Source organism: Sipha flava, unplaced genomic scaffold (assembly GCF_003268045.1).
Source record: "Sipha flava isolate LNK unplaced genomic scaffold, YSA_version1 122_pilon_pilon, whole genome shotgun sequence".
NCBI lineage: Eukaryota > Metazoa > Arthropoda > Insecta > Hemiptera > Aphididae > Sipha > Sipha flava.
The window spans coordinates 22,185-28,813 of record NW_020271748.1 but is presented as its reverse complement, the minus strand read 5'-3'; positions in this window follow the sequence as shown (position 1 = coordinate 28,813).

Here is a 6,629-nt window from a genome sequence, read left to right as displayed (position 1 = left end):
ATTTCGTGTCTTAATTGTTATTTTTTAAGGTAAATTCCATAGTATTTTGAATAACACATTGTATCTATATGGTAAACAATATTTTATTTTATCTAAGAAGAAAAATTGTTGACAAAAATGACTCTTAAAATAATGATGCTGTGCTGATAAACCTCAATGCTAAAAATAAGTCTTTATATCGTTATTCACCGTCAATGAACTTTTAAACTAATCAGATCAATGTAGCTTTTTCTATTCACTGGCACATAAAAACTTCAAAAGCGATTCATTAATCTCCCTTTAAATAATAATCAAACAAAATAATTTTAAATTATTCACTATCATTAAATACATATTTAAATTTAATAAACATATAAAAAAAATGTAATATACAAATAATAATAAAACTTCATCTTTTTATACGGAAAAAAAAATATTTTTTATTTATATTTTTAAATTAACATATAATTTATAAATATACTAATTATTATATTTCCTTAGAAATGTAACTATAGAAATATATCTTGAGAGGTATGTCGAAAGTTCAAGGTAACTCAAGAGGGTTATCACCTTCCAAAATTGAATAAGCCCCTTGAGCTGATTACCAGCTTTTGTCAAATGTACATGGTTTCATAATACTATTTTATACACTAGAATGTAACTGCTAAACTCTTTATAGTGACAATTAATATATGCAGAGTTAAATCAAATTGTGTAGTTGTACTCAGTAATTTTATATGTATATAATTTTATTATATTATTATATATTCATAGCCTTAAAAACATAAATATATTTATTTCAAAGTTTAATGAGAAAACATATAAACAATTGTTTGACATTTTTTGAATTATCTAGAAATAATAATTTAATATACATTACAATAAACAAATATATATATATATATTTGTATGGACATAACACGAGTATAGAAATAATAATAGTTATATGTACGATTCAAAAATAACGATAAGCAGTAAAAACATCAAACTATTTGTTATTTTCTTATGTTCAAATAAATTTTAGATCCCTTCGTTTAAAATAACACAATAAGCTCTATTTCAGATTCAGGAATTCTTATAAATAAATGTCTAACTTTTTAATTATTTCCAAGGAATCGTAAACATGGCCCAATAAATTTCTAATATCTCGAAAAACATTGACAATAAGACTCATTAAATGTCAATCAGTTTAAAAGTGAATAAAGTATACACACAATATTCTTCATAATACTGTGAATATGCTATTTCTAAATCAGATAATATTAATTTTCAACCAGAAAACTTTAGACGCTAACTAGACTAAAATTTGAAAAAATAGAAATAATATACTATCATATAAATGTAGTTATGATTTTAAATTACACCCATTATGTATATGGTACTTAATAAATTACTATTCGATTATTAATAACGTAAGTTACAATAAATAAAGTACAGTCGTCAGTAGTTTTTTTTTTTTTTACTGTAAAATATAAAATACACGTATTCTCGTTAAGCTTATTGGATAAGTACACAAAACTTAAAAATTCTATAGTGCGCCACTATTTATGTCGACATCAAGTGGCAATAGCTTTATGAGTATGACATAAATTTAGTAATAGATTAATACAAAGTAACAAATTAATTTCGCTTGGTGATTTTTATTGAATGTAACCAACAAGGTTATTATTTATATGAGTGAAATAAAACTGAAAGATGCAATAGTAAGTGCTAGTGATGGGAGAATGTTCATCGAAACCTTTCTTAATAGCTAACTAAATAGTATGTACTGCATATTTGCTTGAATATAAATTTAATTGGTCTTCTAAATTTCTTACTGCATTTTTTATGTTTAATGCATTGTTATGAGTAATGCCAGAGACCCTATCAGTTATACTCAATCTGTCCAAAAGCTCAATAACTCAATATTTTAGATGATCAGCTGTATGTGATTCTATAATTTCTTCAATGGCCACTGTAATATTACATAATTTCCAATTCGCATCAAAATAGTGACCAGTGTATGTATTATAAAAATGTATAGCAAGTAAACTCCATTCATCTATAGTTAAGGCGATACCACGAAATCCGCTACAAATTTTAAAATAATTTTTAGTATCATTTAATTCATCTTCATACGGGTTTTTTATGCGAGTGCATATTGCTTTTCGAAATGGTATATTATAATTCGGCTCGACTAGGTTCATAAGACTTTTAAATATTTTATTTTCTACAAAAAAAAAAAGGCAACAAGTCACTTGTAAACATTTTACAAATGGTGCTTGTTAAAATATATTTTTCGTTCTTGGGTTAGCGATCTATCTTTTGTGACTTTCGAGCAGTAAGTTAGTTTTAAATGTTTTTGTGGTTGAACACTTAGTAATGATTCTGTAGACGTCGAAGATGTATGATCAGTATACGTTGAAGCAATTCAATCACTTTTCGATCACTTCGATCGGTAGATATTGAAGTGGTTGAAGGATTGAACAAAATTAAGTTCAAACCATCGACATCATCATGTTCACTAAAAAGTGGGAATAACCGAATTGGTTTCCATTTGGCCGAATTTGTTCCCATTTGTGTACAAGTAAAATAGTGACAATTTTGATTTTTAACACAATTTACCTACACTATTAAAAAATTAAAATCCAATGGGCCAGTGCATAGAGAGCAAAAAACAAAATTTTAAGAGCTATATGTATGATATATAGACAATTATTACATCGATAAGATATAAGTATAGAAATATAATAAACTATAAATTACTAGACTAGCAAATTACTAGCAAACAGAAAAGAAATAAAAAAATACTTGGAAAATTGTATGATTGAGTACATTAAAGAGAAGATTACGAGAAATCAATATTTAATGAAAGTTAGCTTCAAATTTGCAAATCAGTGGTTTTAAATTGTATTTATTATATTTTATACACCTAAATGATGACTAGTTGACTTCCAACTCAATGATTTAAAGTTATATATATTTTATCATTTTTTTTTAGTACACATTAATGCACATTGTTAACCAAGCCTACTTTAAAGTTAACTTATTAAGCTTATTAAAGTTAAACCTGTAAAATTGAAAAGGAAAATCTGCGTAATGAAACGGGAACTAATTTGGCTATACCTAAAAACATACATTTTCCATATGGGAACCAATTCGATACCAGCCTAAAGAGTATCGAAAATAAAATAATAATAAAAAACACACATCGTGGTAAAACTTATACATTCCTATTGTAACTATGAGTCTAAAAATACATGCTATCAAATATAAATCTGAGTTCTGGAAATAATTTATATAAGAACCTGCTCGTTATTTATATGTTCTTGTTTTCTAAATACAATGATAAAATAATATATTTAGATTATTAAATTATTAATATTCAATCAAGGATTTATTGGTTTTATTTAATTGTTTAAATTTAAATAAATTTAAAATATAATTTAATTATCTATTACTGTTTGATTATGGATTATTATTCTCTTCTTTTTGCCATGCATTAAAATGTGTCCACAATGATGAAGTAAATCCATTTCTGTTGAACAAATCCATTGTTCATCAATACAAAATCGCAAATTAAACACTTAGCCGAATCATTGAGGCTGCATCCATATTGCATGCCAAAAAAAAAAATGTTTGAATTACATGCCACGTCTCAGAGGTGTATGTCCGAATTGCCTACCGGTTCGATTTTAACAATTTTTTTTATTATTTATTTTTAATATTCTGGGATGCTGTATTTTATCAATCCATTTTCACTCTCATTTTGACATTAGTTATACCTTTCTTATTTCTAATAGGTAATATTTCAGAAATTACATCATACAATTTTAAAGTTAATTGTCTATATCAGCGATTCCCAAAGTGTGCTCCGCGGAACCTAAAGGTTCCGTGGGACAATCTTGAGGATTCTGCGAGATGTAACTGAATATTGAGAACAGTAATTGTAGTTAATTATAAACTATCTTATATAAATAAATTATCTTTAAAACATTTTTTAAATTATTGTTTTTTCAACAATAAAAATAAATGTAAATACAAATATTTAAAGATTTTATGTTAATTTGGAGATAGAGATGTTGGTGTTCCACGAAACAGAAAATATTTGTTAATAGTTCCGTGGTCATAAAAGTTTGAGAACCGCTGGTCTATACTACTCTATATCTATAGTCAGTACTCTATATTATCTATATAATAATATTATTATATGGTATTGGACATCATTAAATTTTTATACATACGTACGTATACATACCTAAAGTTAAAAATTAAATTTTAAAAATTTCTAAAAAAAAGCGAAATGCTAAATTGCCCAAACACATTGCAATTTTTAAAAATTTGCCCAAACGCATGACTTTCCGGCATGCAATTCGGATATACACCTCTAAGACATGGTATACAATTCGGATAGACCCCTGCAAGACATGGAATGCAATTCGAACGCACCCATCATTTGACGTTAAAAATACTGCCTTATTTTGCTAGTAGCCATAATAAAAAATACAGTTTTTTTCGTTTTATAAATTATGCATACAATTAATTATCACAAAATAATTCTTATATGTGGTAGTAACTTATATATTAGTATGTAGAACACAAGCCACTAGGACAGACAGTGAATATGGTACAATAAGACAATATAATCGCATAAGTAAATGTTGAAAGTTTCATCAAGTTTTATGAGCTTAATTCATTAATATGTTGGTTTTATTATTAATCACAATATTTTAGGAGATATTATTGATAAATGTAGAATAATCGCTTGGTGTCTTATTTATCGGATATTTTATCAATGATTTGTATTGATTTTGAAGTGTATGAATGTTTGCACTCATGATAGTAAATTAATCAGCATTTTAATTTAATTCAGTGAATTATTATATTTTTAAATATACGAGTAAATGAATCGATAAGACGATCAGTGACGATAACATTTTAGAATGTTCTATAGTATTAGCAAAATTATTATATTTTTAAAAATAATAAATTTTATGTACTATACAAATATTATACAATAAATTCATTAATTATTTTTAAAATATTTCAATATAACTAAGATTAAGTATAATATGAATTATATTTAAGTATTACGATTTAGAATAAGTTTATGAAAGTATTTTTTTGAAGACTGAAAATTCTTTTTATTTTAAAATATAAGTATGTACTATATGTTGACGAAAAATTGGAAGTAGAAGGAATATAATAATTTTTAAAATGTAAATAATTTATTTTTTTGAATTTCTGAGAAAAAATTTTTTTTTTTAATTTCTAACCTCTGTATTATGTAAATACGTCGACAGCTTTGAGAATAAAATAAAAAAGTGCATTAATCGTTTTTTTTATTTTATAAAATATTAATAGGGCCCTAAGAACATTTTTAAACCCTGGGCCTTTTTATTCCAGTTCTTCTCTGGTGGCGATGTGCCATATATCACGATAATGTGTAGTATGATAAAAAGATAAAGATAAAAGACGTAGTTTGTGTGATAGTTGGAAATAATGAAATAGTTTAAGTCTTATATAAAAAAATATAATACTCTGATTGGAATTTTATAACCCAAAATGTGGATTTAAAAGTCCAAAAATCTAAAATTTGTATTTCAAAATCCGGATTTTTTGGATTTTCAGATAATCCGGATTTATTTCACATCACTAGTAGATGCCACGAACACATTCTCAAACAAAGATAGTGGCACCAATAAGGTTTTCTTCTCTTATTCGCCAACAATTGGACTTTTCAGTTTTATATTAGTATTTATGTACAGCACGTACCACATTAGTGGTTTCGCTATAATTTTCCGCCTTACACTGACAACCGTCTAATTGCAAACTATTGTGAAACGGAAACCCTTAAACGTACACTACAACAACCTTTGGCATTTGGCCGTGTGTTATTTTATCTCGACGACAATAATTACTAACAACCAATCGCTCAAAGCTTTGAGAGCTTAAAAAAAATAGAATTCATCCCAAACCGGTGAACTCAGATATGGGAGGGTCACGGGTACAAGAGCTGAGCTGGAGGATGCTTACGATGTTAAATTAACGTCGGACGTTGAGATAACGATCTTGGGAATTGGACAATCCATATTTCGAGAGAATCGAGCATGCAAAGGAATCGAAATTATTATAAATCGACTGTGTTTTATATGATAACGGTTAAACACGAAAAAATACGGATAACTTCGACCAATACGTCGAATATCATACTGTTTATATATCGTATCCATATCACATACATACATATATACGTGCGGTGGAAGGTAGAATAAATAAGCGAGAACAAAACATAATAGTATCGTATAAAATACTCATAATTTACCTACGTTTACCTGAACCTAGCTTTAAACCTGTGACATGAGCATACCAGTACAAACATTAACGCTGGTATTTAATAACACGAATATACAATATATTTTTAGACCGAGTTTATGTATTATTATAAACAATCTTAGAATTCACAATTGTGTAGAAGACGATAATCATTTTAGACGATTAATTAACATAGCCATTGTGTACCAAAACTACTATACATAATATAATGTGACCAACGCTAATTGCGCTATTATTCAATCAGAAATGCGATCGGTAATTAAATCCTATTAAATGTTTATGTATGCATGTGTGTGTGTGTGTGTGTGTGTGTGTGTGTGTGTGTGTGTGTGTGT